Consider the following 12,296-nt stretch of genomic DNA (forward strand, 5'->3'; position numbering starts at 1 on the left):
AGGAGATTTTTATGTTGAAGTCTTGATTTAAGTGTTCAAGCCTGTGATTGTTTAAAGAGCTACTTCCAATATTTAGAGGCATTATTTATTTTGTTAACCTTAGTATTATTTTTTATTCTTGCCTCCTAATGATCTTAAGTGACTTTCATGTTTTATTAGTGATACATTTTAATTCAATATTTATAACAATATTTATAGCTTCACAGCTATAAAACAATTTTCAGAATTTTCTGTTTCTTCTAAGTGCTGGTTTTATAGTTAGGGTGAGACTAATATTCTATATCAGAGATGTATTATTTTGAACTTTTAAAAACACATTATATAAAATTGTATTTATGTGGCTTGCATGAGAATTAAATAAAACTATTTACCTTTGGTGTAAGGCAATGTGATGGTTTGTATATGCTTGGAACAAGGAGTGGCACTATTAGGAGGTATGGCCTTGTTGGAGTAGGTGGGCCACCTGAGTGTGGGCTTTGTTATTCTAGTCCTAGCTGCCTGGAGTCAGTATTCTGCTAGCAACCTTCAGGTGAAGATATAGAACTATCAGTTCCTCCTGTACCATACCTTCCTGGATGGTGCCATGTTCCCACCTTGATGATAATGGACTGAACCTCTGAACCTGTAAGGGAGACCCAATTACATATTGTCCTTATCAGAGTTGTCTTGGTCATGGTGTCTGTTCACAGCAGTTAACCACTAACTAAGACAGAAGTTGGTACCAGGAACTGGAGTATTGCTGTGATAGGCCTGGACATGCTTTTGTTTGCAAGAATGTGGATTTGGAGACTTTGGAAAGCAGTAGAATGCTTCCAATGGGGCTCAATGGGCTACCCTAGTAGGAACATGGAAGACTTTGTTATTGATAGTGATTTGAATTGTATAGACTTGGCCCAAGAGATTTCAATGGAGAATTTCAATATATAGTCTAGAGACTGTTTTTCTGGTATTTTGGTTAACAATGTGGCTACTTTTTGCCCTTGTCTCTAGTCTACCTGAGGCAAAGGTGAAGAGACTTAAATTAGTTGTATTGAGAAAGAAAGACTCAAAAATGTCCAGCAGAGACTTCATTCTCTGGTTAAGTCTCATGAAGAGTATTTTAAATAAGCATAACAAGCTGAGAAAGTAAAAATGTAAAATATTTGGTTCTCGTATTAAAAAAGTACCAGGAACTGAAATGGAGCTGAATTATCCGTGCGAGGAGATAACAAATTAAGGGAATGGGACTTTGGGGCAAGATTCTACCCAGCTAAATTTGCATCCAGGCATGGTAGTACACACCTTTAATTCCAAAAGATAAATCTAAAACAATCTCCATAGTCAAGCCCAGCCTGGGACAAAACAATTCCGAGATCCCAGCATGATGGTACACACCTTTAATCTGGTCACACCTTCTGCTGAAGACTTAGATAAGGACATTATAAGAAGAAAGATTTGCTCTTCTTTGCCAGCTTGCATTTACTTGTGAGCACATCTGTTGGAATCTACTTCTACAAAAGGGCAGCTGAAACAACTAACCTCATGGAACTTGGCAACTACTAGATCTTTGGACTTCCAATTCCCAGCGGACCGTTGTTGGACTACAGACTGACTGTAATTCATCACAACAAATTCCCTTAATATATAAAGATATTCCATAAGTTCTGTGACTCTAGACAACCCTGACTAATACAGTAGCCATGTTAAAATATTGTACTTTGAAAATAAAATAAGAATTGATCAGGAATTAAGAGCATTAAGTACTCTGTCAGAAGACCCCTCTTCTATTCCAGGTATACAAATGAGGTTAACAATTGTCTGTAACTACAGATCTGAGGTCCAGAAGCCTCGGATCTCCTTTGCTGGCATCATGCAGACTTGTGGTCCAGACATACATGCCAGGAAAAATACACATATGGGCATGTACATACACACACACACACACACACACACACACACACACACACACAAACACACAAATATCACAAACAGGGTAACTTCCATTTTATTGTTAAAATATAGTCACCATAACAACTCTAATTACATGCTTTAGTGTAAATACAGAAGGTGAGAGGAGGGTAAGGGGACTAGCAGAATAGAAGTGATCTGATAAGATAAGGAAGAGGAAGATCTTTAGAAAGAGTAAAGGCAGTTAAATACAGGAGGGAAGTGGCATAGAAATATGAGAAAGGATTGAAAGAGCAAAAGGGGCTTGCAACTCCATAACAACAACAATGTCAACCAATCAGAGCTCCCAGGGACTAAACCACTACCCAAAGACTACACATGGACTGACCCATGGCTCCAACTGCATAGGTAGCAGAGGAAGGCCGTGTTGAGCACCAATGGAAGGAATAGCCCCCCAGTTGGACTTCCCGTGTAGGAGAATGTCGGAGGGGGCCAGGAAGGGGGTACGGATGGGGAGGGGAACACCCTTAGAGAGGAAGGGAAGGGGGATGGGATAGGGGGCTTATGTCTGGGAAACCGCGAAAGGGAATAACATTTGAAATGTAAATAAAAAATATCCAATAAAAATATGGATATTTGAACAGTCAGAACCATACTATTAACTAGTTACCTAAAAAGAAGAACTAATACATGTAATTTCAAATGTGTATTTATACATGTCATTTTCATGAACTATTCTGTTAGAGAAAGATAGTGCTTTCTCCATAAACTAGAGATCATGAAACAAAAACCCCATTTGAGTCATATGAAGGCATATCTTGAAATATGGCTCTCCAAGAGATTTCCAGAATATAGAGCCTTTTCTTACTGCTTTTGATTAGCCAAAAGTAAAAGATCAGTTCATATTTCTGAAGATTCCATATACTTAAGAAATAGGAGCCTCTAACCTGGAACTAACACAAAGTAACCTGCCTGAGGCTGAACTTTCATGATTCATGCCAGAAGCTCCATGCCAGCTTCCAAATGAAGGTGGCAACCAACAGGACTACTAAAATATGACTCCCATGAAACATATCAACAATACATGCAGTATAATAACCTTAGGGGTGTTGCCATGGCACATATACCTAAACAGTAGTAAGCTCATGATGAATTTAAAACATATACAAGAAGGAAAACATGCCTGTTATTGGAAACCTAGTTAGCTAGTCAGTGTTAGTGAGGTAATGGTTATTGGAGGAGAATTTACAAAAACTTATTTACTAAACCAGTATAATCCGAACAAGTAGTTGGCTTTATACCCTCACTCAGAAAACTTCTTTTGCAAAGATCAAGGCCATCACAGAAAACCACAACCAATCAAAATCCAGAGGTATGGAGCCCTGTCCCAGTGGATACATCTGATACATCTACAAACACTCTTACATCCAAGTCTTCAGGAAAATTACAGAGGGTGGATGTGTGAAATATTGTAGGACCTAGAGGATCAGAAAGATTTTCTGTGAGATTGTCTCTTCTAGTCATACCAAAAATGACACCAGTGCAACTGCCCAAACTCAAGCTAAACACAGACAACACAAATAAACATGTCTAAATAGATGGGGAAAGCCTATGATGCCTCAACCCTAAATAAAGAACTATAAACAACCAAGGAGAACTTGTAGCTTGATGGTATTGCTAGGGAAAGAACACAACACTGGGTTGTCCATTGACAAATAGCTCTAAAACCAGACATACAAAGAACATTAAATACCCAAAAGGTTATGTTTAGAAATTATATATATATATATATATATATATACACATATATATATATATATATATATATCAGTGATCAATACTTTGAAATAAAATACTGAATCATGTAAATTACTAAATATTCAAATAAAACTATTTCCCTTTTATTGAAAATAGATTTTTCCCCATATAATACATCCTGGCTACAGTTTTCCTTCTGTCTAATTCAAGATTCTCCCCACCTCTGCTGCCATCTTGATCCACTCCCTTTCTGTTTTCACTAGAAAGCAAACATCCTTGTAAGGGAAAATAGTAAAATGAAACAAGAGAAAATAAAACATAACATCAGAATTAGATAAAAAAAAAACCATCAGAATTAAAGTTCCCCAAGAAAACACATTTTCTTCACTGGTTTTAGTTCCATTTTCAAGTATTAAACTGTTTTATTCATTTTCTTCTACTGATAGATTGTCTTTCCATATATTTACTTAAAGGATTAATTCATTTCCTTTTTGTGGGCCTCTATCATATTCATAAAATCTGTCTCTAAGTTTCTTTTTCTTCTTGTCATTTACTCACGTTGCAAGACTCAACGTGGTAAGATTGCTGGCCTCTAGTGGAAGCATTTTGTCCTGGATGATATTGATTTTACTTTTATACTGGCATCTAAGCACTGGGTTGGGGATGCGTGCCAAATTTAGTCTTGTCACTGTTGGGTAGACTTTTTCCCTTGGTTTCTATTGCTGTCTCTGAAGAGAGTATGCCCTTCTAGAATCCTGATAGATGTTGCCTCTGGCATTTCCAGGTATCCTATATTTCCAGACAGTGGAAGCTGACACATAGGGATGGTGATGGGCTAGAAGAGGTTGCTGAGGGGGACCTCCATAGGATGGAGGATAACAGTCTTCCACCAGGATCTGCTTAGCGTACTGGAAACGAGGTCAATGTGTAAAGTTAGGTCACAATAGATTGTCTGTTACAGTGTGGGGGATAAGAATAGGTAGGGGCTTGGACTTAGAGGAATGGAGGTACAGGTAATGGTGTGCAATTGTCATACATTCTTCCCTGACTGGAATGGCCTGTAGATAATCAGACTATGGCTGATAGGTTTGGAGGCTGGGAGATAAAGCAATGAGTGGGGCAAAGAAAGGTTGGAGGGAAATATCTATGGCATCTACTGGAGAAGGAGGGAGAATGGAAGGAGACACTGCAGCTTGCTCAAAGCTGGCGATGGGGCAGTGGGATTGAATTATAGAAGGAGAGTGAAGATCTACAGCTAAACCACTTGTTTCCCAAGTTGGAATGGCTTGTTTCCCAGGAAATCTTTGTCAGGGTTGGGACCTGGTATAAAGCAATGAGAGAGGGGCAGAGTTTGCAGTGGAAAACTGGGTGATGCAATGGAGAAGGGAATTGGAGAAGGGAGAATGCAGCCTGTGGTTAGTTACAAAGCATAGGCTGAGGATGAAACTTGGGAATTGGTGAATAGTTTCCTCCCCCCGGTAACAGGTTAAAAAGCCTTTAATAACAGTAAAAATAATATCAATAAAACTCAAATATATTCTATGTAGGAAAATAGAGAAACATATAGTTTACAAAATAATTTACACTATGCAATCATGATACCTGGAAGTTGTGTCTGGAAATAATCTGCAAGGTTATGAAGCATAAATATGATAATGCTAATTTTAAATGGTACAATGATTTATACTGAACAAGTGAAGAAAACTTGTGGTTCTTATGCAGTGGTTTATCTGCATTAGGTAGCATTTCAAGAAATGTCCTCTGTAGATCTTGGAGATTGTGAATTGGTGACATGGTATAGTGAGCTTTAGTCTTTTTTCCCTACTCAGTCACAGAGCAACATGTTTTTCTTTTTTTTTTAAATTAGATGATTTTTTAAAAATTTACATTACAAATGTTAGACCCTTTCCTGGTTTCCCATCTATAAACAACCTGTCCCATCCTCCCTCTCCCTGCTTCTATGAGGGTGTTTACCCACCAACTCATACAACTTTCCTGCCTCCCTGCCCTGAAATTCCCTACACTGGGGCATCTAGCTTTGGTAGGACAAAGGGTTTCACCTCCCACTGATGCCCAACAAGGCCATCCCCTGCTACATATGCAGCTGGAGTCATTGGTCTGGGTCTGCCCACGTGTACTCTTTGGATGGTGGTTTAGTCCTTGGGTGCTCTGGTTGGTAAGTATTGTTGTTCATATGGGAGTTGCAAACACCTTCAGCTCCTTCAATCCTTTCTCTAACTCCTGCAATGGTGACCCCCTTCCAAGTTCAATGGTTGGCTGCTGGCATCTGCCTCTGTATTGGTCATGCTCTGGCAGAGTCTCTCAGCAGGCAACTATACCAGACTCCTGGCAGCTTGCACTGTCAGCAATATTGTCCAGGTTTCATGGTTATATATGAGTTGGATCCCCAGAGGGAGCAGCCTCTGGATGGCCTTTCCTTCAGTCTCTGCTCCAAACATTTTCTTTGTATTTCCTCCTGTGAATATTTATGTTCCCTTTTCTAAGAAGGACTGCAGCATCCACATTTTGTTCTTCCTTCTTCTTGAGCTTCATGTGCTCTGTGGATTGTATCTTGGGTATCTTGTAGCTGAGCTTTTGGGCTAATATCCACTAATCAGTGAGTGCATATCGTGTGTGTGTGTGTGTGTGTGTGTGTGTGTGTGTGTGTGTGTGTGTGTGTGTGTTTGTATTTGTGTTACCTCGCTCAGGATGATGTTTTTTAGTTCCATCCATTTGCCTACCAATTTCATAAAGGCATTGTTTTTAATACCAGAATAGTACTACATTGTGTAAATGTATCACATTTTCTCTACTCATTCCTCTGTTAAGGGACATCTGGGTTCCTTCCAGCTTCTGGCAATTATAAATAAGGCTGTTATGAACATAGTGGTGTATGTGTCTTTGTTATATCTTGGAGCATCTTTTGGATATATGCCCAGGAGTGGTAAAGCAGGGACCTCAGGTAGTACTAGTGTTATGACCAATTTTCTGAGGAACCTCGAGACTGATTGCCAGAATGGGTGTACCAGCTTGCAACCCACCAACAATGGAGGAGTGTTCCTCTTTCTCCCCATCCTCACCAGCATTTGATGTCACTTGAGTTTTTGATATTAGCTATTCTTACTGGTTTGAGGTGGAATCTCAGTTTTGCTTTGATTTGCACTTCCCTGATGACTACGGATGTTGAACATTTCTTTAGGAGCTTCTCAGCCATTCAATATTCCTCAGTTGAAAATTATTTGTTTAGCTCTGTACACCAATTTTAATAAGGTTACTTGGTTCTGTGGAGTCTAACTTCTTGAGTTTTTTGTATATATTGGATATTAGCCCTCTATCAGATACAGAATTTGTAAAGATCTTTTCTCAACCTGTTGCTTGATGTTTGTTTTAATGACAGTGTACTTTGCCTTACAGAATCTTTGCAATTTTATGAAGTCCCACTTGTCAATTCTTGATCTTAGAGCATAAACCATTGGTGTTTGGTTCAGGGAACTTTTCCCAGTGCCCATGCGTTGGCGGCTCTTCCCCAGTTTTTTTTTTTTTTTCCATTAGTTTGCGTATATCTGGTTTTATGTGGAGATCTTGATCCACTTGGACTTGAGCTTTGTACAGTTCAATAAGATTGGATTGATTTGCATTCTTCTACATGATGACCACCAGTTGAACCAGCACCATTGTCTAAAATACTATCTTTTTATTTCCATTGGGTGGTTTCAGCTCATTGTCAAAGATAAAGTAACTATAGCTATGTGTATTCATTTTTGGGTCTTCAATTCTACTTCATTCATGTACCTACCTGTCTCTGTACAATACCATACAGGCTTTATCAATCACTATTGCTCTGTAATATAGCTTGAGGTCAGGGATGAGGATTCTTCCAAAGTTCTTTTATTGTTGAGAATAGTTTTGACTATTCTGTGGTTTTTGTTCTTCCAAATTAATTTGCAAATTGCTCTTTCTATCTCTATGAAGAATTGTGTTGGAATTTTGAAGGGGATTGCACTAAATCTGTAGATTGCTTTTGGCTAGATGACTATTTTTACTATATTAATCCTGCCAATCTATGAGCATGGGAGATCTTTCCATCTTCTGAGATCTTCAATTTCATTCTTCAGAGACTTGAAGTTCTTGACATACAGATCTTTCACTTGCTTAGTTAGAGTAACACTGAGGTGTTTTATATTATCTGTGACTATTGTGAAGGGTGTCCTTTCCCTAATTTCTTTCTCAATCTGTTTATTCTTTGAGTAGAGGAAAGCTACTGCTTTGTTTGATTAAATTTTATATCCAGCCACTCTGCTGAATTTGCTTATCTGCTGTAGGAGTTCTCTGGTGGAATTTTTGTGGTCATTTAAGTATACTATCATATCATCTGCAAATAGTGATATTTTGACGTCTAGGCTTTCAATTTGTATCCCTTTTGTTGTCTGATTGCTCTGGCTAGGACTTTGAGTACTGTATTGAATAAGTAGGGAGAGAGTGGGCAGCCTTGTCTAGTCCCTGATTTTAGTGGGATTGCTTCAAGTTTCTCTCCATTTAGTTTTATGTTGGCTACTGGTTTGCTGTATATTGCTTTTACTATGTTTAGGTATAGGCTTTGAATTCGTGATCTTTCCAAGACTTGTAACATAAAGGGGTTTTGAATTTTGTCAAATGCTTTTTCCACATTTAATGAGATGGTCATGTGGATTTTTTTCTTTGAGTTTCTTTATGTAGAGGATTATGTTGATGGATTTCTGAATATCAAACCATCTCTGCATTCCTGGGAGGACGCCTACTTGATCATGATGGATAATCGTTTTGATGTGTTCTTGGATTTGGTTTGTGAGTCTTAAAGAGATATTATCAATGACATGATCCCTAATGATCTGCTATACTCATAGATTGGTACCTCACCTAGTCATCACCAGAAATGTTTCTCCTAGCAGCATATGGGAATACATGCAAAGAGCTACAGCCTTTATTTTACCTTGTTTTGTCTTGCTTGCTACTCCTCATTTTGTTGTGTTAGAGGCCTGGTTTTGAAGGAAAGATAGGGAGAGTGGATCTTGGTGAGAGGATAGATGGGAGCTAGCTAGGAGAAATGGATGGAGAGGAAACTTTGGTTGGATGTATTGTATTAGAGAAGAATCTATTTTCTTTCTTTTTCTTTTAGGCCCTTCATTTATTTATGTATTCATCTATTTAATTAATTTTATTTTTTTACATTCCAGAATTTATTCCTCTCCTGGCCCACTCTCTGACTGTTCCACATCCCATACCTTCTCCTCACTCCCTTCTTCACGAGGCTATCCCCACCCTACCCCCACTGTCTACTCCACAAGATTGAATATATTTTCAGTAAATACATTTTTAAAAAAGAAAAGAAACTTGGGCACTGACTTTGGGCGAGCTGAAGAAGTGATAATGGTTTTCAGTTAGCTTCATGCTTCCCTACCTAGCGAGAATATTCTTTTTTTTTTTTTATAACTTGAGTATTTCTTATATACATTTCGAGTGTTATTCCCTTTCCCGGTTTCCGGGCAAACATCCCCCTCCCCCCTCCCCTTCCTTATGGGTGTTCCCCTCCCAACCCTCCCCCCATTGCCGCCCTCCCCCCAACAATCTAGTTCACTGGGGATTCAGTCTTAGCAGGACCCAGGGCTTCCCCTTCCACTGGTGCTCTTACTAGGATATTCATTGCTACATATGGGGTCAGAGTCCAGGGTCAGTCCATGTATAGTCTTTAGGTAGTGGCTTAGTCCCTGGAAGCTCTGGTTGCTTGGCATTGTTGTACTTTTGGGGTCTCGAGCCCCTTCAAGCTCTTCCAGTTCTTTCTCTGATTCCTTCAATAGAGGACCTATTCTCAGTTCAGTGGTTTGCTGCTGGCATTCGCCTCTGTATTTGCTGTATTCTGGCTGTGTCTCTCAGGAGCGATCTACATCCGGCTCCTGTCGGTCTGCACTTCTTTGCTTCATCCATCTTGTCTAATTGGGTGGCTGTATATGCATGGGCCACATGTGGGGCAGGCTCTGAATGGGTGTTCCTTCAGTCTCTGTTTTAATCTTTGCCTCTCCCTTCCCTGCCAAGGGTATTCTTTTTCCTCATTTAAAGAAGGAGTGAAGCATTCACATTTTGATCATCCGTCTTGAGTTTCGTTTGTTCTAGGGATCTAGGGTAATTCAAGCATTTGGGCTAATAGCCACTTATCAATGAGTGCATACCATGTATGTCTTTCTGTGTTTGGGTTAGCTCACTCAGGATGATATTTTCCAGTTCCAACCATTTGCCTACTAATTTCATAAACTCGTTGTTTTTGATAGCTGAGTAATATTCCATTGTGTAGATGTACCACATTTTCTGTATCCATTCCTCTGTTGAAGGGCATCTGGATTCTTTCCATTTTCTGGCTATTATAAATAAGGCTGCGATGAACATTGTGGAGCACGTGTCTCTTTTATATGTTGAGGCATCTTTTGGGTATATGCCCAAGAGAGGTATAGCTGGATCCTCAGGCAGTTCAATGTCCAATTTTCTGAGGAACCTCCAGACTGATTTCCAGAATGGTTTTACCAGTCTGCAATCCCACCAACAATGGAGGAGTGTTCCTCTTTCTCCACATCCTCGCCAGCATCTGCTGTCACCTGAGTTTTTGATCTTAGCCAATCGCACTGGTGTGAGGTGAAATCTCAGGGTTGTTTTGATTTGCATTTCCCTTATGACTAAAGATGTTGAACATTTCTTTAGGTGTTTCTCAGCCATTCGGCATTCCTCAGCTGTGAATTCTTTGTTTAGCTCTGAACCCCATTTTTTAATAGGGTTATTTGTTTCCCTGCGGTCTAACTTCTTGAGTTCTTTGTATATTTTGGATATAAGGCCTCTATCTGTTGTAGGATTGGTAAAGATCTTTTCCCAATCTGTTGGTTGCCGTTTTGTCCTAACCACAGTGTCCTTTGCCTTACAGAAGCTTTGCAGTTTTATGAGATCCCATTTGTCGATTCTTGATCTTAGAGCATAAGCCATTGGTGTTTTGTTCAGGAAATTTTTTCCAGTGCCCATGTGTTCCAGATGTTTCCCTAGTTTTTCTTCTATTAGTTTGAGTGTGTCTGGTTTGATGTGGAGGTCCTTGATCCACTTGGACTTAAGCTTTGTACAGGGTGATAAGCATGGATCGATCTGCATTCTTCTACATGTTGCTCTCCAGTTGAACCAGCACCATTTGCTGAAAATGCTATCTTTTTTCCATTGGATGGTTTTGGCTCCTTTGTCAAAAATCAAGTGACCATAGGTGTGTGGGTTCATTTCTGGGTCTTCAATTCTATTCCATTGGTCCATCTGTCTGTCTCTGTACCAATACCATGCAGTTTTTATCACTATTGCTCTGTAATACTGCTTGAGTTCAGGGATAGTGATTCCCCCTGAAGTCCTTTTATTGTTGAGGATAGCTTTAGCTATCCTGGGTTTTTTGTTATTCCAGATGAATTTGCAAATTGTTCTGTCTAACTCTTTGAAGAATTGGATTGGTATTTTGATGGGGATTGCATTGAATCTGTAGATTGCTTTTGGTAAAATGGCCATTTTTACTATATTAATCCTGCCAATCCATGAGCATGGGAGATCTTTCCATCTTCTGAGGTCTTCTTCAATTTCTTTCCTCAGTGTCTTGAAGTTCTTATTGTACAGATCTTTTACTTGCTTGGTTAAAGTCACACCGAGGTACTTTATATTATTTGGGTCTATTATGAAGGGTGTCGTTTCCCTAATTTCTTTCTCGGCTTGTTTCTCTTTTGTATAGAGGAAGGCAACTGATTTATTCGAGTTAATTTTATACCCAGCCACTTTGCTGAAGTTGTTTATCAGCTTTAGTAGTTCTCTGGTGGAACTTTTGGGATCACTTAAATATACTATCATGTCATCTGCAAATAGTGATATTTTGACCTCTTCTTTTCCGATCTGTATCCCTTTGATCTCCTTTTGTTGTCTGATTGCTCTGGCTAGAACTTCAAGAACTATATTGAATAAGTAGGGAGAGAGTGGGCAGCCTTGTCTAGTACCTGATTTTAGTGGGATTGCTTCAAGATTCTCTCCATTTAGTTTAATGTTAGCAACTGGTTTGCTGTATATGGCTTTTACTATGTTTAGGTATGGGCCTTGAATTCCTATTCTTTCCAGGACTTTTATCATGAAGGGGTGTTGAATTTTGTCAAATGCTTTCTCAGCATCTAATGAAATGATCATGTGGTTCTGTTCTTTCAGTTTGTTTATATAATGGATCACATTGATGGTTTTCCGTATATTAAACCATCCCTGCATGCCTGGGATGAAGCCTACTTGATCATGGTGGATGATTGTTTTGATGTGCTCTTGAATTCGGTTTGCCAGAATTTTATTGAGTACTTTTGCGTCGATATTCATAAGGGAAATTGGTCTGAAGTTCTCTTTCTTTGTTGTGTCTTTGTGTGGTTTAGGTATAAGAGTAACTGTGGGCTGCCGCTGCAGAGAGCCCCTGGGCAGCACCCCACGAGCGAACCTGAGCCTCGGGACCACAGGTAAGACCAAATTTTCTGCTGCAAGAAAGCTGCCTGGTGAGCTTGGGACACACGGAAGCAGAATTTCTCTAGGACCAGGCACGTTCTGTGTTTACCGGAAGTCCCACACCCGAGGATCCCGGC

The sequence above is a fragment of the Rattus norvegicus genome, chromosome 2, assembly GCF_036323735.1.
Source record: "Rattus norvegicus strain BN/NHsdMcwi chromosome 2, GRCr8, whole genome shotgun sequence".
NCBI classification, from domain to species: Eukaryota; Metazoa; Chordata; class Mammalia; order Rodentia; family Muridae; genus Rattus; species Rattus norvegicus.